The following is a 25,183-nucleotide window of genomic DNA, read 5'->3' on the forward strand; positions in this document are numbered from 1 at the left end:
TATCGACGTGTATCAGCAATAACAGTGGCGGCTCGTGACAATATCGGGTGGTGGGGCAAGGGCTGCAAGCGACTTTTTATCAAGATGACGTCACAATGGCGTTTTCCAACGTAAACAAGTAACTTAATGATGGTACGGTAACATGAATTTCCCGGCAACAGTGATTTTAACGTATGTGCCACGAGAGGTCCGCTGGTGAGCTGTGACTTGAAGTGTGGTAACTGCGTAAACGGCGTACGGAACAAAGATTCAACACGGTTCATGTTCGCATTAGACCTGACTAATTATCTGCAGAAATGGAAATGACTATAACTCGAGAGATAGCGTAAGCCTAATTGGAAAGGTCAACGAATTCGGACAGATACGCAATTGTTATCTCATAGATTGGGCCTGTTCTATTGAATCCAAAACATCATTGTAAAGGACTAAGAATAGCAGCCTCGGAAATTTGGTCTCGGTACAGCATAAGAGATTTTGGCCTTGAAACTGGAGACTGTAACACGACACATACGTTTTTATTACTGTCTTATAGGTCTGCTGCGAAATCGCCTTTGAAAAATATATTACCGAATAAATACGTGGATGAAAGCCTTAAACTTGGTACACTGTTACATGACATTATCGAGAAGTGGCCTCATGGCCCTTTTCGGTATGGTACACTGTCAAAATTAATGCGAACAGACCAACACCGAATTTTGCGTAAAATTTACTGAGGAATAGGCTGATCAAGTGACGAGGGGTTGTACGCAAATGGCTTGAAGGCCACAATTTCACGGTGAAATTGACATTGGAGAATATACGATCAAAGTAAATATTTGAATGCAAACTGAGAATGATATCATCATCTCACTTAACGTTACCGCAGATACACCGGCTTTTGCGTGAAATCCGCAATGTGTTGTAGGCTAAAGTGTCAGATCGGAGCACATCTTTACCATACTCGACCTTGATAACGAAATTACTGCCCTAATCATTGAGTGTCAACCTTGAGACTTGGCACAGCGTTCGATACTAAAATCAAGACATACCGTGCAAAAGCTTATGGCGGATCTAGGTAAGGAGCATCGTTAAAATCAATAGAGACCAATACCGGCTTTGCGTATAATCTGTTAGCGATAAATGACGAGTCAGCTCTCACTCGAATTAGGAAACGAAATTACCACTAACACAGTTCAGTGACAAACTTAAAACTTGGTACAGCGTTCGATACTAACATTAAGACTTACCGTCCCAAATGTCATAACCGATCTCAGTATTGAACACCGTCAAAACCAATGGATACCAATACCGGCTTTTGAGTAAAATCTGTTTGCGATACATGACGGATCAGCACACACTCAACTTCGGAAACGGAATTACTACCCTAAACTTTAAGTAGAAACCCTGAAACTTGGGGCAGTGTTAAATACCACCATCACGACTAGGGCTGGGCAAAATGATTCGAGTACTCGAATCTGAATCGAGTAGTAATTTTAATGATTCGAGTCGAGTAGTAAAAGACGATGTTTTCGAGTACTGAAATTATACGGTCCTCGCAACTGAAAGTTAATTTACTGACGAGAATTATAGTTTTGATACTATTTTCCACTGAGGAAGCCGTGAAACCTTGATTGGCTGTGTTTGAGCATACCAGGCACAGTTCAAAGCTACGAACGTTACTGGAAATAACACATTTCCGAAGTCATTATCATCCAACAAAATTGTTAAGAAGTGCAATGAAATCGGTATGGTCGAAAAAATACCAAAGTATCTTTAATGTGATGGATAACAGGCATTACGTTCTTTGTGGTGGCATAAAAGGTTCATATTTGGACTTCGACATAGTACATCCTGTTGTGACGTCATAATGAGTGATACTCGATTACTCGACTCGACTCGAAGCATATTACGTGATTCAGAATCGAATCACTCAGGTACTCGATTTTGCCCAGCCCTAATCACGACATGACATAACAAGTTTCAAGAGTTTTCATGGTGTGAAACCCCATTAAAATCGACCTATACCAACAAAGGTCGACTAAACGCATATGACGGTAACAGAGTTCAGCTGTAGATACGATTGTTACATCACACCTTAAGGGCACAGAGCTATCGTGCCCGGTTGCTCGGTAATTTTATGAATAGGAGAGAGTAAATCACCGTTTCTTTATTATTCGCGGTTTTGACAGTGAAAGCTTGTTATGAGCGCTACCGGGGCAAGCCCCGGCTAGGCATTCGCAAAGCGAAAACACAGAAGAGAATTTGATTTTCGCATAGACTTCGCTATATATGGGCATTTACAAGCGAAAGGACAAGAAGTATACGATTTTCGCTGTGATTTTGGTTTATATAGATAGGTCTGCGTCTATAAATGGTAAAGAATTGTTATTGAACAGAATTTTAGGTGGGGCAATGCTCCAGTTGCCCTATAGGACGAGCCGCCACTGAGCAATAACGTTTAAGGTTTCGTGACATACGAAAATGACTGTATGTGCCTGCGTTCTGGTACTTTGGTGAAAATTCGTTAGTTGGTGTCAAACAGAAGTATAAATGGCAGGACGGAATTCCAAGATTTTGCCGTTATTTCGGCAAGGGGGATGTGGGAGATACGAGAAGAAAGAAATGTTATGCAGCGGTGTCAAACTCAACTAGCTTCGCTGGCCGGATTAAAATCTTCAGATTGCTCCCGCGTCGGACCGGTAGTATATGATTCCGAAATGTTACCTCAAAATCCATGCGCTTCTTCTTAATTTGAATACTTTATTATCAAACCTGGGATCATAGGTGTTTTTGCTGTTTGTGGTATTCATGGTGTTTGTACAATGGTCATTTACACCAGGTAGCTCCCGACTTGTAGCACGGCCCACTTCTAGGCTTTTATAAGACACCGCTTACGCGTATGAGATGGCGATGAGGAGCCTAGCTAAACCTCCAACACTTGGGTCGACCTCCAGCCCGCAATCCATTGGTGTTATAGCTGTGAATTATACCTCTACGCCAGGGGTTCTCAACCCGCGGCCCGCGGGCCGCATGCGGCCCGCAGATGTCTGATTTGCGGCCCGCGGCATCTTTCATGACGAACGCAATTACTGCTTGCCCAGCATTGTTGCATATTAATTTAGCGAATTAGCTCTCTTATCGCATCGTCGCTGTTTCGTTTGAATACCCATTCTTTGACGTGTTCTGGTCTCTTGATATGTTCTCGAGTTTAGCTTGTTATTGTTCTGCTTCTGAATCAGTATTGGTATGGACCTTTAATTTTCACTAGTCTGCGCGCACTCACCAACTTACCGCGCGCTCCCTTGGACAACCGTGCGTAACGACTGAAAGAAAGGTCATCACTTCGGCTTTTTTCTGTGCGTGGCGACTTTGTCAGCAGTGTGCGGCCGCGCACGCGTGCAGCTTGAATTTGATGAATTTGCTTTTTCATATATAAATGGAAAACCTACATTTGTCATATTTGTCGAAGAACAATTGTCGTAACGAAGCGTAGAAGCTTAAAACGATACCACCAAAGTTTATTCTAGGTTACATATCACCTGATCTTAGAGGAAACGTTAGTAGTTATATAGATCGGTCAACCGGTGGCAGGGGTTCTTATGGGCGGGGTCGCATGCTAACGAGAAACCGGGGGTGGCATGCTAACGTTTTCGTCTTATGGCGGGGGTGGCATGCTAACGTTTTCGTCTTATGGGCGGGGTCGCATGCTAACGCGAAACCGGGGGTGGCATGCTAACGTTTTCGTCTTATGGCGGGGGTGGCATGCTAACGTTTTCGTCTTATGGCGGGGGTGGCATGCTAACGTTTTCGGGTATAGGCGGCGGTCCCATGCTAACGTGAAAACTCGTGGTGACATGCTAATGTTTTTTGGTATACGTGCGGCGACATGCTAACGACGATAAATGTGTCTGTCATGTATTCTTACGGGATCTGTGGTGACTCGCCATGTGTTCTTATGGGTGCGGTCGTGATTCGCACTTTCAGGCATCTCTCGCGCGGTGTTGAATATGTACGAGTCACCAACAATAACCGCACAAACGGAAACGTGGCTTGTAAGAGGATTAAGCAGTGCGTGCGACCTATATTTCGAATGACCTGCGCGCTGAATTATTTCTCGTCCAGTCGCTACTATCGATTATTACACTAGACCGGTCAGTGTGAAATAGTTTGATTGTAAATTATGATATATGATGTCGTAGTTTAGTCGTGTCAAATGACCGATCGTGTTCTCTTTCCTCGCTGTTGATTGCTACCTGAATAATACTTTCGGCTTATTCGCTGTTTCGCACCTACAGAATAGTCTGCTGTTCACAGTCACAACTTCATCGCGATAGCACAATTTTCACACCTCGATCAGTAGAACAACACCGCACTAACCCAGTTGTCGAATCACATAGGTCATACATTTTACGCGAAATGAAATATTGTATTGTGGTATACAAATATGCAAACTATTCTTTCAATTCAACAAGTCTAGTTAACGAATCGATTTTCAAGCTGCCGACACAGTTTTTAACACGAGTGAGTTGATATTTCTTCCCGGATACGAGCGAGGCTTTGTTCCATTGGTCCAAAACCACCTCGCCAGTATCATCCTTCAATGTAAAACTGTATAATTTCAACTCCTTTCCGGCGCCAGAATTGACCATCTTCTCCTCTCGAGAAACACAAGTAGCGGCGATCGAGACGTATTCATCTTTATTTCCGTATACCGATTCACAGGTCAATAATGGGTATTCTTCAGTCGTATGTCTCGATTTTCCATGCAGAGTTACTGACGAAGCCCGACCAAGTAATAGAGCGGGTTTTCCAGTAAATTTATCAATTTGAACCCAACCGGATTTGACCATGAGTTTTTTTCGTTTGGTGAATGCTTTCTCAATGTTCCCGAACAAATCACGATTGAAACACGTGAAAGATATCTCTTCGTTATTGCCGTCGATGAATATACCTTTGAGATATTGGCTACCGCCACCTCTTTTGAGTGATGAGACGAATTTGACGCCGACGTGAAAATTTGAAGTTGCTCCGACTTGCATAGTGTTGACGCTGTTCGATGTCATATCGTTTGATAAAGTGGGAGTCATCAGTGTAACTCACTACACAAATCAAGTTGAATCGTATTTGAATGTATTGATTCGACCCAACTCAAATCCTATTAACGCGATCTGTTGAATCGAACGTAACCTGAATATTACTGACGCCAACATTCACCCTCATCGGATCATTCACACATTCCACGCCGCTGTTTTAACACTTATAGAATCAATACCAACTATCTCTGACCCGATAATATTCAATCATTTTGGTAATTTGCCAACTTTAAATCCATTCGCGGGATGTACTAAAGGTAAATCCAAATAATCCAGAATGAAATATTTGGACTTTGACATTGTGTGAATTGAAATAGGATTGACAAACATGACTACCAACTTTGATCCAGCCACATTTCAAGATCATACTTTGAACCAAGTAATGTAACATTACAACTCTATTCACGATCCTGCTTTCCGTTTGTCAAAGAGATATTTTAACATCTTACCATACTCAAAAGAATTATTCACAACATTAACAATTGTTAAAAATCTAGTTTTCACTTACTTGATTATATCATTACAACTCACAAATTTGAATTAATTCATCCTGGTTGTATTCGTATGCTCTATCTTTTTATTCAATTGTAAAGGTTGTTACTATTCTGAAGACAAAGTATTTACTAATCGGCGCATATACGATTTGACTTGGACATATTATATTTTGAGTATACGAGATTTGAATGTCTGAACAATAACTGAGAATTAATTTATCACAAAGAAATCCGTATATTACAGCGTAAAAGATATTGGGGTGTCAGCAACTCTGTACGATCGTAGTTACAACCACATTAACTAATCTACCCAGGCAACTCGTCATGATCATTCCTGAAATCAACACAAACACGACCACTGACTTGAGTTAACCGCGAAACACCATCAAGTTTTAAATCCGCTTGCAGCTGACGGATTATTCGAATGCATCGATGGGGAATATTATTGTCGTCGGTATTGTTACTTCAACAAATTACACCGACTGCGAAAGTTAATATCGAATGGTAAGACTTGATCACATATTTGTTGATCACAGACATGACGAAAAAAAAAAACATTACCGAGATTTTATAAACTAGTCATATTACTCTACACATCTATCAATATCAAAATGCGAGTCATCCAATTTTTCTACTAAAGTAACATTGCACTTTCGGATTCGAATTCGGTATAGTCATACAAATTGTATTAAATCCAACATCAAAACAAAAGGAATTTTTTTTTTAGTTTATTGAAATCAAATCATTCGTCTTCGACTTGTGCTTTTCTAGATTACCCGCGACAATTCGTTTCGAGTGAGTTGTAACCAAAGTCAAGATATCTTTGTGTCCACAGATATGGAAGATGAATATAGCTAACACAATCACGAATCGACGTTTCAGAGTATTTCACGGGTGTATTAAACTTGTTAGTGTCACCTATCTAAAAGTACGCACGCGTTCGATTTCCATACCGACTGTTGCGATGTTTAGGATTCACTTACAATAACCACGGGTGAGGATTTAACATCAATGTCGTTACTGTCGGAATTTGCGACAGAGAATTGAAACATATGCACTTTACAGAGTGTGAAAATATCACTTTGAGTATCGAGTACCGTTCGAAGCTAGCGATCAATTCTTAATCATTTCAGTAACTCCCCATTGTGCGTGCTAAATGTAAAATATCGCGAGGTTATACACTCTAAGACTTTGATTATTGTAAAAGTAAATTGTGATATGTTTGTTAGATGCATCCAATTCAACTAGAAGTGTCTAGTATCCAACACTCGTAATATCAAAAAAGTACTTGCTACACTGTAATTCACTTAACGTGTTTTGCATTGTTGTTCATTTGTAGTATTGATTGTTTTTGAACCTCCAAATAATAATTCCCGACATGAAACCAAACCGCTGAAGTCGTTACCATCACAACGAAACAATTTGTACGATGTTTGCCAAATGTATCCTATAGTTAGGTGTACTAGAATCACTGGTCCAACACATACACCGACAATGCAATCGAAATTTTCCCCCATTGTCATTCGTCAAAGTAAAGGTCGTCACAATACTCAACCCATAAAAGATCTTACTTGTATGTGATTGAATCGCAGGTAATTAACCCACTAAATCAAACCATAAGGAAATTTCACTCACTCATCGGATATGAAACCGCGTCACTTAATCGGCGTAGATCGCTTTACTAAATGCAAATCATACCTGACCAACAGAAAACAATTTTCACTCACCTTGTAATGAAACCAAGTGGTGGGCCTTCGTTCAATATTTTGTCTGTGTCAAATACTTTGCAATAAACACACACACTGGAGTGGTTGAGCTTTACATCATCAAGCTGTCATCTGTAAATCGAGATCACATCCGACTTGTAACTGTATCGTTTACCTAACCGAGTTGTATGCACAGTTTGATATTTAGCGATTGCAGAACATACCATTTCGAAATACTGCGTTGATCTCAATTCCTTTGTCGTGATAATCGAAGTATATTTGTTTCGATTTCATAAAAACCAACTTTTCTATGACATGATAAATTTTTGAAAAGTTATACTTAGAAGGTTGGTGCATATCGCGAAAAATAATATACCACCCATATTGATATTGCTACTCCATTGATCGGTATTTTCACGCGAGTCGATTTTCAAATGAGTAAAATTTATTACATGAGTTTCTCCGCTTAATGTAAATGAAAACTCAGTCGTCTTTTAACATCACAAAGACATTGATAAAAAGTAAGCAATCAAACACAACACTTTGTACGACACTAATTATTGTTCCACACATCTCATTTCATACTAAGTGTATACGAAAGATATTCATGTTACACGAAAATATTCGCTCATGCTACAAACCTGTACAATGATTGGTGGTGTAAGGCCAGCACAATTGTGGTATCCATACGAGTTTAGTTAACACAATTTACGACACCGAGGTCGCCCCATCTTTCGTAAGACAACAAACCAAGGCTTCAGGATATGTCCATGTCATAACAATAAATCAGCTACTCCAACAACAGAGTACATATGTTTTCTAGCACAGTGCTTACATCTTACACACAAATCAACCCACTTTGCTAACGAAAAGTGCTGAGTCATCACAACAATACAACTAAAACATACTATCATACAAAATGGCCGTTATAGTTTGCTCACCAACGATACATCGTACAAGTAGCAAGTCTCGAGAATCCAGTTATTCAAAAAACGTGAAAGTGTTTCTACGCCAAGTCGGTATGTTGACGAAAGCATATATTGTAATATCATGATCGATTTACATTCGTTGGTCACAAAATGTCACTACTCTAAATAATTATTTTTCACTCAAAACCTACTTGTCACCATTCGTTTCATCAAGCACGAGTTCAAGAAACCTGCTACGACATGAATTGTTATTTTTATGTTGTGTAAATAGGTAATAATTAATTTTAGTAACACTATATCAACATCATCGAGTTGCGCGAATAGATTTACATGTGGTCTTGTGGTTTTAATCGAAGTATACAGCACGGTCTAATGTAGAGTCATCTCTACTGTACAGCAACTCGGTAATCGAAATGCATTAAAATTTAAACAACGATCTTGTTTCGTCGCACCAAAAACATGTTTACTATCGCGATACTCTGCACAGGTCGTGTAAATCCTTTTCACACTCGTAATAGTATACCAACAACTACCGGTGACAACGTTCAACAATACCAACGACACTAAAAAAACGATACCTGCCCAAATAAAATTACCATTTTCACCTGGAGGTCGGTCGTTACCCGAGTAGAAATACCATTGGCCTTTGGAGATTTATCGTTTACCCAGTGTAACAAACCCCTTATCCTTTGGAAATCTATTTTTTCTCTGGGTAACAAACCTTTTTCACTTGGAAATCTATTTTTTCTCTGGGTAACAAACCTTTTTCACTTGGAAATATATTTTTTCTCTGGGTAACAAACCTTTTTCACTTGGAAATATATTTTTTCCCCGGGTAATAAACCTTTTTCCCTGAGCAACAAACCATTTTCACTTGGTGGTCCATCGTTTACCCGAGTAAAAATATCATTTTCTTTTGGAGATCCGGCGTTTACCCAGTGTAACAATACATTTTCACTTGGAAAAATACTTTTACCTAGAGTAACTAATCATTTTCTCCTGGGTAACAAACCCTTTTCGTCTGGAAACTATCATTTACCTGAGTACCAATACAGTTTTCACTTGGAAATCTACCTTCCCCCTGGGTAACAATATCATTTTCGTTTTGAAAACTGACAACCACACCGGACAATTTGATATTTTTGTATATTGTTACAACGGGCAGCGACAAAATATACACCAACAACGACTCCGATACATTTGTCTAATCAAATATTCACTTGCTCTGATGCATCCCATCAAAATCATTGGTTACTCACATACAATAACAATGAGCTGTTGTACATCGACATGTATGTTTTCGGAATTGGTGAATAAAGGGGTTTCCGATATGTCCGTGATGTCCGGGTTCGTGCTTTGGATTTTCCAGAGTCAAAATGCCTGAATAAAACACCTCCTCGACTTTGGTAGCTGGTTGATACACGGATAATGGTATTCGGAAAACGGATGAATTTATGTTCCCCATCGCGCCAACAACTCCGGGTTACTTGTGAGTTTCCTCGGGTCTGTTTACTATATTGTGTCTTTACTGGTCAATACATGTCGCTCCAGTCAGCTGAAACCGGATCACTAATACGAGAAAGTGTGTGGGGGCCTGATCCGGATATTCACTCATGAACCAACGACCGATATTCAAGTAAACATGTTACAGACAGTGTTTTGTCTCCATGAAAAATACCAACCATCACATACAAGTAACGTCGCGATTGTTCACAAGTATTCGCGTAAACGAGGTGTACAAACAATGTGTCGGTGTACAAACATCATGGAAAACAAATTCATGTTCTCAAGTCTCATCATGTGACGACTCTGTACATTCAATGTGGGCATAGATGACTTGGGGACAGGCAAGCAGCCATATTTGGACGTAACATGGTCTTAGTATGAACCAACCTCCACCCAACTTGTGAAAAATCAATCTCACACCAGTACAACCCTTTCACGGGTTCACACCTTGATTTTGCAAGATTGTTCGGATTCTCAGGTAGACTTGCATCGTGATCAAGACCTCGATATAATCGTGTTGCGTAACTCACTTAATCCCTGTGCATTGTTGGTCATAACCTGCTAACTTTTTCGCCGAGACCGCAGTGTTTCACCCGACATAATGTATTTGGCGATCACCATCGTTATCAATCTTTCACGCGATGAATATGTCAGATGTCGCTACTCCCACATAACGACTACAGATAAACATCGTGAGCAGTGACTCCGCATTGAAATCGTAAACATGGACTCTGTGTGTGTGTGAATCTCGAGTTCGATTACGATTTGATAATGTAATCCAAGGTGAATCTCTGCGAGTCGAAGACTGATTTCGTGTTAATCACGCCACAAGAGGGCGCTGTCTCGTAATTCTACAGGTCAACAAAAACCGCGGTTGGAAACTTTTGGTCTAGTTGATCCAGCTACGTATTGAAACGGTGCACCCACACAGACCATTGAGAAAACGTTGTCGTAACCTAACCATATCCACGAGTAAATATGGGACTACGCGTAACTGTCCATAGATTCCTCTGGCCCCACACCGTGGTTTTACGACACAGGCAAGATGCGGTAGTGGAAATATTAAAAATGAAAAACGATACCTTGGTGACATTTGATTTGGATTTTACACCTGATGAACCATACACTCGATTGATACATTGGGAGGACAACTCTATCGTCAAGGTTGAGGGAAAAGAAATGTACAGATTTGTTGGTGTTGTGGATATTCAGCGAAAATCAGGGTATATGATTGTGTATGGTTCGCATATTTGACTGAGAATATATCAACAGGCATAATGCGCTGTCAATTGTGTCATGTCGTGTGTCATCTATGCCCACATTGAATGTACAGAGTCGTCACATGATGAGACTTGAGAACATGAATTTGTTTTCCATGATGTTTGTACACCGACACATTGTTTGTACACCTCGTTTACGCGAATACTTGTGAACAATCGCGACGTTACTTGTATGTGATGGTTGGTATTTTTCATGGAGACAAAACACTGTCTGTAACATGTTTACTTGAATATCGGTCGTTGGTTCATGAGTGAATATCCGGATCAGGCCCCCACACACTTTCTCGTATTAGTGATCCGGTTTCAGCTGACTGGAGCGACATGTATTGACCAGTAAAGACACAATATAGTAAACAGACCCGAGGAAACTCACAAGTAACCCGGAGTTGTTGGCGCGATGGGGAACATAAATTCATCCGTTTTCCGAATACCATTATCCGTGTATCAACCAGCTACCAAAGTCGAGGAGGTGTTTTATTCAGGCATTTTGACTCTGGAAAATCCAAAGCACGAACCCGGACATCACGGACATATCGGAAACCCCTTTATTCACCAATTCCGAAAACATACATGTCGATGTACAACAGCTCATTGTTATTGTATGTGAGTAACCAATGATTTTGATGGGATGCATCAGAGCAAGTGAATATTTGATTAGACAAATGTATCGGAGTCGTTGTTGGTGTATATTTTGTCGCTGCCCGTTGTAACAATATACAAAAATATCAAATTGTCCGGTGTGGTTGTCAGTTTTCAAAACGAAAATGATATTGTTACCCAGGGGGAAGGTAGATTTCCAAGTGAAAACTGTATTGGTACTCAGGTAAATGATAGTTTCCAGACGAAAAGGGTTTGTTACCCAGGAGAAAATGATTAGTTACTCTAGGTAAAAGTATTTTTCCAAGTGAAAATGTATTGTTACACTGGGTAAACGCCGGATCTCCAAAAGAAAATGATATTTTTACTCGGGTAAACGATGGACCACCAAGTGAAAATGGTTTGTTGCTCAGGGAAAAAGGTTTATTACCCGGGGAAAAAATATATTTCCAAGTGAAAAAGGTTTGTTACCCAGAGAAAAAATATATTTCCAAGTGAAAAAGGTTTGTTACCCAGAGAAAAAATAGATTTCCAAGTGAAAAAGGTTTGTTACCCAGAGAAAAAATAGATTTCCAAAGGATAAGGGGTTTGTTACACTGGGTAAACGATAAATCTCCAAAGGCCAATGGTATTTCTACTCGGGTAACGACCGACCTCCAGGTGAAAATGGTAATTTTATTTGGGCAGGTATCGTTTTTTTAGTGTCGTTGGTATTGTTGAACGTTGTCACCGGTAGTTGTTGGTATACTATTACGAGTGTGAAAAGGATTTACACGACCTGTGCAGAGTATCGCGATAGTAAACATGTTTTTGGTGCGACGAAACAAGATCGTTGTTTAAATTTTAATGCATTTCGATTACCGAGTTGCTGTACAGTAGAGATGACTCTACATTAGACCGTGCTGTATACTTCGATTAAAACCACAAGACCACATGTAAATCTATTCGCGCAACTCGATGATGTTGATATAGTGTTACTAAAATTAATTATTACCTATTTACACAACATAAAAATAACAATTCATGTCGTAGCAGGTTTCTTGAACTCGTGCTTGATGAAACGAATGGTGACAAGTAGGTTTTGAGTGAAAAATAATTATTTAGAGTAGTGACATTTTGTGACCAACGAATGTAAATCGATCATGATATTACAATATATGCTTTCGTCAACATACCGACTTGGCGTAGAAACACTTTCACGTTTTTTGAATAACTGGATTCTCGAGACTTGCTACTTGTACGATGTATCGTTGGTGAGCAAACTATAACGGCCATTTTGTATGATAGTATGTTTTAGTTGTATTGTTGTGATGACTCAGCACTTTTCGTTAGCAAAGTGGGTTGATTTGTGTGTAAGATGTAAGCACTGTGCTAGAAAACATATGTACTCTGTTGTTGGAGTAGCTGATTTATTGTTATGACATGGACATATCCTGAAGCCTTGGTTTGTTGTCTTACGAAAGATGGGGCGACCTCGGTGTCGTAAATTGTGTTAACTAAACTCGTATGGATACCACAATTGTGCTGGCCTTACACCACCAATCATTGTACAGGTTTGTAGCATGAGCGAATATTTTCGTGTAACATGAATATCTTTCGTATACACTTAGTATGAAATGAGATGTGTGGAACAATAATTAGTGTCGTACAAAGTGTTGTGTTTGATTGCTTACTTTTTATCAATGTCTTTGTGATGTTAAAAGACGACTGAGTTTTCATTTACATTAAGCGGAGAAACTCATGTAATAAATTTTACTCATTTGAAAATCGACTCGCGTGAAAATACCGATCAATGGAGTAGCAATATCAATATGGGTGGTATATTATTTTTCGCGATATGCACCAACCTTCTAAGTATAACTTTTCAAAAATTTATCATGTCATAGAAAAGTTGGTTTTTATGAAATCGAAACAAATATACTTCGATTATCACGACAAAGGAATTGAGATCAACGCAGTATTTCGAAATGGTATGTTCTGCAATCGCTAAATATCAAACTGTGCATACAACTCGGTTAGGTAAACGATACAGTTACAAGTCGGATGTGATCTCGATTTACAGATGACAGCTTGATGATGTAAAGCTCAACCACTCCAGTGTGTGTGTTTATTGCAAAGTATTTGACACAGACAAAATATTGAACGAAGGCCCACCACTTGGTTTCATTACAAGGTGAGTGAAAATTGTTTTCTGTTGGTCAGGTATGATTTGCATTTAGTAAAGCGATCTACGCCGATTAAGTGACGCGGTTTCATATCCGATGAGTGAGTGAAATTTCCTTATGGTTTGATTTAGTGGGTTAATTACCTGCGATTCAATCACATACAAGTAAGATCTTTTATGGGTTGAGTATTGTGACGACCTTTACTTTGACGAATGACAATGGGGGAAAATTTCGATTGCATTGTCGGTGTATGTGTTGGACCAGTGATTCTAGTACACCTAACTATAGGATACATTTGGCAAACATCGTACAAATTGTTTCGTTGTGATGGTAACGACTTCAGCGGTTTGGTTTCATGTCGGGAATTATTATTTGGAGGTTCAAAAACAATCAATACTACAAATGAACAACAATGCAAAACACGTTAAGTGAATTACAGTGTAGCAAGTACTTTTTTGATATTACGAGTGTTGGATACTAGACACTTCTAGTTGAATTGGATGCATCTAACAAACATATCACAATTTACTTTTACAATAATCAAAGTCTTAGAGTGTATAACCTCGCGATATTTTACATTTAGCACGCACAATGGGGAGTTACTGAAATGATTAAGAATTGATCGCTAGCTTCGAACGGTACTCGATACTCAAAGTGATATTTTCACACTCTGTAAAGTGCATATGTTTCAATTCTCTGTCGCAAATTCCGACAGTAACGACATTGATGTTAAATCCTCACCCGTGGTTATTGTAAGTGAATCCTAAACATCGCAACAGTCGGTATGGAAATCGAACGCGTGCGTACTTTTAGATAGGTGACACTAACAAGTTTAATACACCCGTGAAATACTCTGAAACGTCGATTCGTGATTGTGTTAGCTATATTCATCTTCCATATCTGTGGACACAAAGATATCTTGACTTTGGTTACAACTCACTCGAAACGAATTGTCGCGGGTAATCTAGAAAAGCACAAGTCGAAGACGAATGATTTGATTTCAATAAACTAAAAAAAAAATTCCTTTTGTTTTGATGTTGGATTTAATACAATTTGTATGACTATACCGAATTCGAATCCGAAAGTGCAATGTTACTTTAGTAGAAAAATTGGATGACTCGCATTTTGATATTGATAGATGTGTAGAGTAATATGACTAGTTTATAAAATCTCGGTAATGTTTTTTTTTTTCGTCATGTCTGTGATCAACAAATATGTGATCAAGTCTTACCATTCGATATTAACTTTCGCAGTCGGTGTAATTTGTTGAAGTAACAATACCGACGACAATAATATTCCCCATCGATGCATTCGAATAATCCGTCAGCTGCAAGCGGATTTAAAACTTGATGGTGTTTCGCGGTTAACTCAAGTCAGTGGTCGTGTTTGTGTTGATTTCAGGAATGATCATGACGAGTTGCCTGGGTAGATTAGTTAATGTGGTTGTAACTACGATCGTACAGAGTTGCTGACACCCCAATATCTTTTACGCTGTAATATACGGATTTCTTTGTGATAAATTAATTCTCAGTTATTGTTCAGACATTCAAATCTCGTATACTCAAAATATAATATGTCCAAGTCAAATCGTATATGCGCCGATTAGTAAATACTTTGTCTTCAGAATAGTAACAACCTTTACAATTGAATAAAAAGATAGAGCATACGAATACAACCAGGATGAATTAATTCAAATTTGTGAGTTGTAATGATATAATCAAGTAAGTGAAAACTAGATTTTTAACAATTGTTAATGTTGTGAATAATTCTTTTGAGTATGGTAAGATGTTAAAATATCTCTTTGACAAACGGAAAGCAGGATCGTGAATAGAGTTGTAATGTTACATTACTTGGTTCAAAGTATGATCTTGAAATGTGGCTGGATCAAAGTTGGTAGTCATGTTTGTCAATCCTATTTCAATTCACACAATGTCAAAGTCCAAATATTTCATTCTGGATTATTTGGATTTACCTTTAGTACATCCCGCGAATGGATTTAAAGTTGGCAAATTACCAAAATGATTGAATATTATCGGGTCAGAGATAGTTGGTATTGATTCTATAAGTGTTAAAACAGCGGCGTGGAATGTGTGAATGATCCGATGAGGGTGAATGTTGGCGTCAGTAATATTCAGGTTACGTTCGATTCAACAGATCGCGTTAATAGGATTTGAGTTGGGTCGAATCAATACATTCAAATACGATTCAACTTGATTTGTGTAGTGAGTTACACTGATGACTCCCACTTTATCAAACGATATGACATCGAACAGCGTCAACACTATGCAAGTCGGAGCAACTTCAAATTTTCACGTCGGCGTCAAATTCGTCTCATCACTCAAAAGAGGTGGCGGTAGCCAATATCTCAAAGGTATATTCATCGACGGCAATAACGAAGAGATATCTTTCACGTGTTTCAATCGTGATTTGTTCGGGAACATTGAGAAAGCATTCACCAAACGAAAAAAACTCATGGTCAAATCCGGTTGGGTTCAAATTGATAAATTTACTGGAAAACCCGCTCTATTACTTGGTCGGGCTTCGTCAGTAACTCTGCATGGAAAATCGAGACATACGACTGAAGAATACCCATTATTGACCTGTGAATCGGTATACGGAAATAAAGATGAATACGTCTCGATCGCCGCTACTTGTGTTTCTCGAGAGGAGAAGATGGTCAATTCTGGCGCCGGAAAGGAGTTGAAATTATACAGTTTTACATTGAAGGATGATACTGGCGAGGTGGTTTTGGACCAATGGAACAAAGCCTCGCTCGTATCCGGGAAGAAATATCAACTCACTCGTGTTAAAAACTGTGTCGGCAGCTTGAAAATCGATTCGTTAACTAGACTTGTTGAATTGAAAGAATAGTTTGCATATTTGTATACCACAATACAATATTTCATTTCGCGTAAAATGTATGACCTATGTGATTCGACAACTGGGTTAGTGCGGTGTTGTTCTACTGATCGAGGTGTGAAAATTGTGCTATCGCGATGAAGTTGTGACTGTGAACAGCAGACTATTCTGTAGGTGCGAAACAGCGAATAAGCCGAAAGTATTATTCAGGTAGCAATCAACAGCGAGGAAAGAGAACACGATCGGTCATTTGACACGACTAAACTACGACATCATATATCATAATTTACAATCAAACTATTTCACACTGACCGGTCTAGTGTAATAATCGATAGTAGCGACTGGACGAGAAATAATTCAGCGCGCAGGTCATTCGAAATATAGGTCGCACGCACTGCTTAATCCTCTTACAAGCCACGTTTCCGTTTGTGCGGTTATTGTTGGTGACTCGTACATATTCAACACCGCGCGAGAGATGCCTGAAAGTGCGAATCACGACCGCACCCATAAGAACACATGGCGAGTCACCACAGATCCCGTAAGAATACATGACAGACACATTTATCGTCGTTAGCATGTCGCCGCACGTATACCAAAAAACATTAGCATGTCACCACGAGTTTTCACGTTAGCATGGGACCGCCGCCTATACCCGAAAACGTTAGCATGCCACCCCCGCCATAAGACGAAAACGTTAGCATGCCACCCCCGCCATAAGACGAAAACGTTAGCATGCCACCCCCGGTTTCGCGTTAGCATGCGACCCCGCCCATAAGACGAAAACGTTAGCATGCCACCCCCGCCATAAGACGAAAACGTTAGCATGCCACCCCCGGTTTCTCGTTAGCATGCGACCCCGCCCATAAGAACCCCTGCCACCGGTTGACCGATCTATATAACTACTAACGTTACTACCTAGGCGTCAAGCCCAGTAATCCGTAGTTCGAGGAATTATTAAAATTGCCGACGACGTTACAGCAGTGTTGGGATGACTCGAGTCATGACTTGACTCGAGTCAGACTCGAGTCAACTTTTTCGTATGACTTGACTTGACTCGAGTCACTTTGGAAAAATGACTTGACTTGACTTGACTCGGAGCTTCAAAAATGTGCGTTGACTCGTGACTCGGAGTAAAATTTACGAGTCAATTTCAAGTCATCAAGTAAACGGTGCCGAATAAATCACTGTATCTTGTTTATGTTCGGATTGTTCGATATACGCCGGTGTCACTTGTGAGAGCAACCAGTCATTCACTGATTCTACGTTACAATATCATCCATTGTTAGATCACAAATAAATTGACCACAAACTAGACGATCACAGCTAACGTTGTCGAAGTAGTAGTAGAAGATTAATCCAAATAGCAATGTGTCTCTGTTTCGTAGACGGTTCAATGCTTAATTTGCGCAGTGATCACATTTACCAACCCTCTTGTATGATTCAAATCGAACAAATATAGTTTGGGCGTTTATATTCTCACGGATGTGTAGATGGGTAGTGTATAGGCTATAGGCTATCGTACCTTATCATTTTGTTGCAACTTCTCAAATCTTAGCATTAGGTCCAATATTTTGGCTGATAATAACGTACTGTAGCGTACAGTTACTCACGTATTTTATTAGCAGTTCTACGTCTACGTGTGCGTGAGGGATACAACGTCTTTTTGCATGTATATTTAACTAGACATTCGGTATTTGATTCAAGATAAATGATCAATCAATTTGTCTTTCACAGTTGTGTGCAAAATGTAATGACATTGAATCCTCATTCATGGTTTAAAAATTTAATTTGACTTGAATTGTGACTTGACTCGTGACTTGACTTGACTTGACTCGACTTGACTCGAGTCACCTCCAAAAAACAAGTGACTTGACTTGACTCGAGTCACCTTTGAAAATCGATTGACTTGACTTGACTCGAGTCAAAATCTGCAATGACTCGAGATGACTCGTGACTCGAAGGTAGTGACTTGATCCCAACACTGCGTTACAGACACTTTGGAATATCGCTAAACCCAAGACATCTGATAGAGAAGGTGTGATTTCACTAATACTTTAACATACTGTGCGAATATTCGCTGTTTCCGGGACTTAGAAGCAATGTTTCTTCCAAGCTGGGCACGTGCGCAAATGCGCAGTGCTGACACGATATGTGCGCACAGAAAATCTAAGTTGCGCACAAAAATCCGAAATGATAACCTTTTTATAGTCTTTACGCACGGTTCTCCAAGGGTCTGCGCAGTAAGTTGGTGAGTGTGCGCAGACTCGTCAAAAATTAGAGGGAACACTGCTTAGCAGCAGGGACAACATTACCTGACAAAATTTGAAGCTAAAGTTGTCCGATTCAACCGTGACCAGAAGAGTAGCCAGTCGACATTTTATCGCATGTTTTGAAACACGTTGCCGTGTATACTACTTTAGCCTATAGCATTGGACGAATCCACCGACTTCACAGACATTGCATAGCTAATTTTCTTGGTGCATTTTGCTAGCTGTCTGAAATACAGATTGATTGGTCATTGCTTCTGAACCGATGAACGAATATAGAGCTAAATATACACGCAATAAACTGATGTATCACTCACATATACGTAAGTAATTGACTACGTAAGTAAGTATTTGCAGAAGCAATGCTGGCATGGCAAACGTGGGGAGGTGACCAGCGAAAAACATCAACTTGACAAAGTTGACTTCTGTAACTATTGGTGGAAGGCTCCAGCCATGGAAGGAAAGGACATTGGTTAATTGGTTTGCTCTGAAATGACCCCGAAACGCCAGACTTCTTCTCATTTCACTGAGAGCTCAAAGTGATAATGGCTTCTGTTGTAACAAAAAAGTGCCTGTGTTGTGACGCACAAGGCCTAAACGGCGATAAGCGTCACAGTAATACCATGTGTAATAATAATAATAAGGTACATATACCGACTTGGAAATGAATGCAATGCACGCTCCATGCAGTGATTTACTTGCGACGCCGGAAGATACATATTCTAACAAAAAACAGCGATTGAAAACTTAAGAACGCTGTCCAAGTGACCATTAATGCTTTGAAATGCCTAAAAATGGACTAGACGCCCGTATACGACTAATAAATAGGCTCCAGTAGCCTAAATTTGATAGAAGCTCACAAATGCATGGTAATAATGTTTAGCGGCCCGCAGCGTCTTTTGCGGGCAAAATGCGGCCCGTTGTGCATGCGAAGTTGAGAACCCCTGCTCTACGCTATATGTCGCCGCCGATCGTACGTTGGGTGAAACCTTCGGTATGTATATGACCATTGTCCATAAGCGCCTAAATGACCGGCGGCGAATAGCAATGCCCTTGTAAACTGTTCCACATTGAACAAATGTGACCCGCAGGAGAAAATGATGCTCGAAATACAAATTCCGAATCGTGTTCGTCTCAAGAAACAGGCTGTCTTTTTAGTTTGTTTCTGGTACGTTTGGAAGGTGTCAATATCTTTTGACTCTATAACGACATCCTGACGCGAGGTCAAGAAATAAAAACAAGGAACAAAGTACAGCAATAATAATAGTGGCTCCACCCGAAGATGCGTAACCATTGATCAAGTGCACTGAATTTGCGATAACACCCCGTCCATCATGTCTACCGGCACCTGATCACATGGGTCGAGAAAGGATAAACAATGAATAATAATTAATAGTAATATATTCATAATTAAATAGACGAGTCTCCGGCTCCTTCGTGAGTCGCGTAATCCACACCGGACTTGGTTCGCTACAGAAATAGTATGTGTTATGTTCGTGCATTTACGTTTTAGTGTCGTACAACTCTTTCGTTCTATTGGATTAATAATTACAGCCAATCATTATTTCCTCGTGTGTCGTGCTTGTATTTATACCCTGTGTTCTGTTGTCTCGTCGTCTTTTCATTTAACTGAACTCTGGATCGTGTCGCTGCCGTTAAGTTATACTGCTGATAATATACTGATTTCATATTGCAACCTCGTCGCATTGAGTTATTGTTCAAACAAGATCAAGAACATAGCAGTATGTTTGAGTGTTTTTTGAATATTATACATAAAATAGAGTGTTGAAATAACTAGGGGTGGGCACCATGATTAGAATACTCGGATCTGAATCGAGTATTAATTTTAATAGTCGAATAGTGAAAGACGATTTTTTTCGAATACTGAAATTATACGCTCCGCGCCACTGAAAGTTAATTTATCGATGAGGATTATAGTTTCGATAATAATTTTCACTGTTGAAGCCTTGAAACCTTGATTGGCCGTATCGTACGGTTACCATATTTTGGAATCGGGAAATGAGGACACTTTTACAAAATCCGAAAAGTTAGTTGATCAAAACTGACATCAGCCGATTTCGCTATTTTTTCTAAAAAATTTGTGGAGTTGACTAAAAAAAGGTCATCACTTTCGTGATTTACGCACTTTTTACTTAAAATTGGTGGTGTTGACTAAAAAAAGATCATCACTTTCGATCAAACAACGAATTTCTTATTTAGCGTCATTTATGCCCATTTTCACCCGAATCTCTCCAATATCTTAGCTGTAAAAGCTGTAAAGGAGGACGAATTGCCGAAATGGAGGACATTTAGGCGTCTTCGGACGACATTTTCAAAAACCAGAAGGAGGACAAATGCTCCTAAAGGAGGACGTATGATATACCATATCGTGGGATACGAAATTTATATAGTACAAAGATACGGTTACGTCGAAAAAATACCGAAGTATCTTTAATGTGGCGGATAACAGGCCTTATGCTCTTTGTGGTGCCATAAAAGGTACCTATTTGAACTTTGACATAGTATATTCTGTTGTGACGTCATAGTGAGTGATACTCGAATACTCGACTCGACTAGAAGCCTAATACGTGATTCAGAATCGAATCACTCAGGTACTCGAATTTACCCAGCCCTAGTGATGGATAACAGGCATTATATTCGTTGTGGTCGTATAAAAGGTACATATTTGAACTGTGACATATTGCATTCTGTTATGGCGTCATAACGAGTGATACAGTGATACTCGATTACTCGACTCGACTCGAAACATATCATGTGATTCAGAATCAAATCACTCAGGTACTCGATTTTGCCCAGCCCTGGAAATAACCCATCGTAGAAAAGAGATTCTGGGGGGTCGTTTAAACCATGTTATTTAATGTTTTTGTCAAAGCCATGACGTCACGAATATTCAATCGCGACCTCATAGTCGATTGACATTGACAATTGAAAATATATAGGGCTAATATAGCTCGTTTGACGAAGTAGGTTTCCAATCGGGCCACACGAGAATTACGAACCATTGCGCGGGCCACTTGAATGTTGCTGGCCTGTTTTTAGTCGTCCGATAGGAGCGAACCGAATTAAGCAACGTTGAAAACGAGACTTATATTACTACGCTTTAAAATTGATAACAATTATGTCATGAAAACTCCGTGTGCAACTGTGCAGTGAGCAAGAGCATTCATGTCCTGGTCGCGTGAAGCGCGAAATCTTTTCTATGTTAATGAAAGAATTCGATCAACAAATATGTTACTTGCGTATATTTGGCGTTACCTCTGTATACCACTGGGCTCATTTGGCAAGGACAGGATTACTCGTCGTTTGGACACGGCAATATCGAAGATTTCGGCGAACACGCGTCTATCATTTTGTGCAAAGGTTTCATCGCCGACGTTCTCGTAGCGAGCGAGCAAGCGAAGCATGTTGGACGACACGTTATCTGCTAATTGCGAATATAGTTGGACTCAATTTTGTAAATTACGCGTATTTTTTAATTTTTAGGAGTGGGGCTCCAATACCAAATGCAAGAAATCGAGTGACAATAAATCAAGCGAAGTGACAAGAAATAATTCAATTCAAATAAATCTGCTACGAAATATTCTACTTTATGGCCACATACGAAGATCTGCGATAAATGTGGCCGGCCCCTGGTTACGCCAATGCCCAATGCCCCATCATCAAACTTCACGGTCAGGCTCATCTGATTTTGTTTGGCCTTGTAATTTTAGCTGATGTCATACCTAATTTCGAGAATTACCTCGCGAGCCGACTATTTCGGGGTTCCAACCATTAGGCCTACATGTCGCAACGTCGGCTATATCGGGTGTAAATTGTCGTTCATACTACATGTTTTTTGGAAACTATTTACACAATTATGGCATAATTATACAACTTGAAAAAACGCAATATTGTCTCGATTTAAAACATTGTTTAACACCATTTCATTTAATTGCAACCCTACCTGTCACTGGTATTGATTAAAATTCGATACTATCGCCGTGAGTGTAACGAAAAGCTATACTGAACTTAGTTGGTTTTTGGGTTCTGGTGTTTTTTCAATTGCTTGTGGTTTTTGCAGCCCACGTAAATTTATAGATTTCGTTGTTATCTGAAACGCTATACCTAAGAAAATCTATGTAGAACGGAGAAGGATGACGATACGCACTAATGTTGACGCCGCAAGTGAAAGGCATCGCCCTAAGTCTGCGACGGGGCTTCCACAATTGAAAACATTCATTGGTAGGCAAGGAATTTCACAAGCAAGGTACAGAAACCACAAGTGCGGTGATGCGGGGTCCCCCAAACGATTGTCCGCTCACGTCATGCGGCCATGAATAACAAAAGGGTTCGACACCCATGCGGCCCACCCTATACCGACCAGGTTTGCCTCTGTCCGAGATTGCCGGATACTATAGTGTGTAATGTGTTTAGAGTACGCCTATGTCTATGACCTGGAACTATAATTCACGACTGTTGTGTCTTGTGTTGGTATCCAGGTATTTTATAATCGAATTTCTTCTCGTTGCTTTAATCATGGGTCCTCACATGCCATTCAAAAGCCTGCTTATCTGTCATCATAGATTTAGATAGCCTAAAGCGTCACTGAGACAAAAATCAGGATGATATAAGTCAGCCTAGAATAATAATTTAGGCAATATAAATATTTTTGAAGCAATACTAAGACGTACCTCCATGGCCCAGCTGAAAATGGTCTCGTGATCCATCGGTTAAGAGCCACTATACTGTCTACTGCTCGAGGATGTTCGCGGTCAAAAGACTATCGCGGTTGACAACTAAAATACTATTCGCTAATCGTTAATAACACTTTCTTTACATATATACGAAATTATAGCCAATTTTCATAATTGTTTCTCAAGGCTGTGAGAAACAAGCTTAAGTTCATATGCGACGGATATTCTGCCACCGTTACGGCTTGAAAGGTGATTATAATTTAATAAGCCTGCGAGTTGTGCTGTGAAGCCGTTTTCGTATTACCATTGAGGTAAAGTTCAGTGCCAAACACGGAGGTCATCCACTTTATATTGGGCCTATACCCACGATCAGCTATATCGCCTATAGGCACTGGAAGAAGAGTTCGAGGACAGTCTGTGCAGTATCCATAGTTTTCTCAGCGCCGGAGATTGACCCACGGTAATTTTCGCACTAGCAGAGATGTGGAAACAGAGGTTGTTTAAGTTTGAAATATTTATACTCCGCCGTCTTGTGAAGAAATAGATTTCCAGTTTTAACATTGAGTTCTTTTTCAGGCATGACAATACCAAGCTATACGTCAGGGGTCGGGAACCTTTTTTGTCCGAAGAGCCATATTTGCCCTATTTTTTCCATTTTAACCCTCAAAGAGCCATACATGTCAATCAACGGTTACGTCACAATTAAAAATTCAAGACACCATGGTATAGCACTAATTCGAACTCACTATACATGGAATTCGTCGTGTGCGCCACATTTTCTCTGTAAAAACTCGTAATAATCATTCTGGTTGCCTTATTTGAGCATGCAAAACTTGAGTTACGAGAACGTAGGTTCGTCGTGATGATCCTTTTAAATGCGAGAACCCACGATCACATGCGTGGATGGAGTCAAACATGGTCACTACAGCAGTATGTACGCCTACCCAGTACCTACTCTAAGCTGTGATACATCAGTGACGTGGGGTCAGGGGAGGTGAGTGAGGCAAGTGAGGCAATGCCTAACCTGTCGTCAGGATGAGCGAACGAAAATTGTGAAACTATAGATAACTAAGCGACCGTAGGTTAGTTATCTATAGTAAAACCTTCAATTACTATTGGTATTTTCTATTGATGTTATTCTCCAAGGGTTAAGCATCACCATTGATAACGTAATTCTTCATAAATGGCTAGAATTTATTATAAACGATATTAATTGAATGCAACCGTAACACTGATTCCGAAAGTCTAAATACTGATCGGCTTCTCAATTCTCAAAGTATTCGGCGGTAACACATAACGTTGCGCTACATCCCTATATTTTATCGAGGTTACTACAGAGCTACTTACCAATCAAGAAAGTGGATAGCTATGACATTGTTTGTAATTCGAGTTTGTAATTGCGAATGCCACGTCATTTCGCGCTGTAAATCAGGAAGACAATGCGCATTTGAAAACCGCGTTGTCATGTTTGGCGTCGCCATGTCCGCTATTTTCTTTGATCAATCAAGATTTCGAGTCGATTACATCGAATTCGCGATTGATATTGGTCGCCGGCGCGACTGTAACTTAAACTTGGGGATTTTGAAAAGAGGGGGTCCGAGCACATAAACCTGA

General features: G+C 39.8%; 2 long non-coding RNA genes across 2 annotated transcripts in view; one reads left to right on the plus strand and one right to left on the minus strand.

Moving 5' to 3' along the window:
• LOC145444270 (uncharacterized) overlaps window positions 1–25,183 on the minus strand; it is a 244,724-nt gene that overhangs the window by 111,988 nt on the left and 107,553 nt on the right. Inside the window, exon 2 of the long non-coding RNA XR_013916644.1 lies at window positions 24–1,221. This is a non-coding gene — a long non-coding RNA (uncharacterized LOC145444270). The remainder of the gene's footprint in view (window positions 1–23; window positions 1,222–25,183) is intronic.
• On the plus strand, window positions 1,216–22,138 carry LOC145444272 (uncharacterized). Its single transcript, XR_013916646.1, has 2 exons — window positions 1,216–1,913; window positions 21,675–22,138. It is a non-coding gene; the product is annotated as an uncharacterized LOC145444272 (long non-coding RNA).

The sequence above is a fragment of the Botryllus schlosseri genome, chromosome 8 (genome assembly GCF_051294905.1).
Source record: "Botryllus schlosseri isolate E-star chromosome 8, Bs_hap1, whole genome shotgun sequence".
NCBI classification, from domain to species: domain Eukaryota; kingdom Metazoa; phylum Chordata; class Ascidiacea; order Stolidobranchia; family Styelidae; genus Botryllus; species Botryllus schlosseri.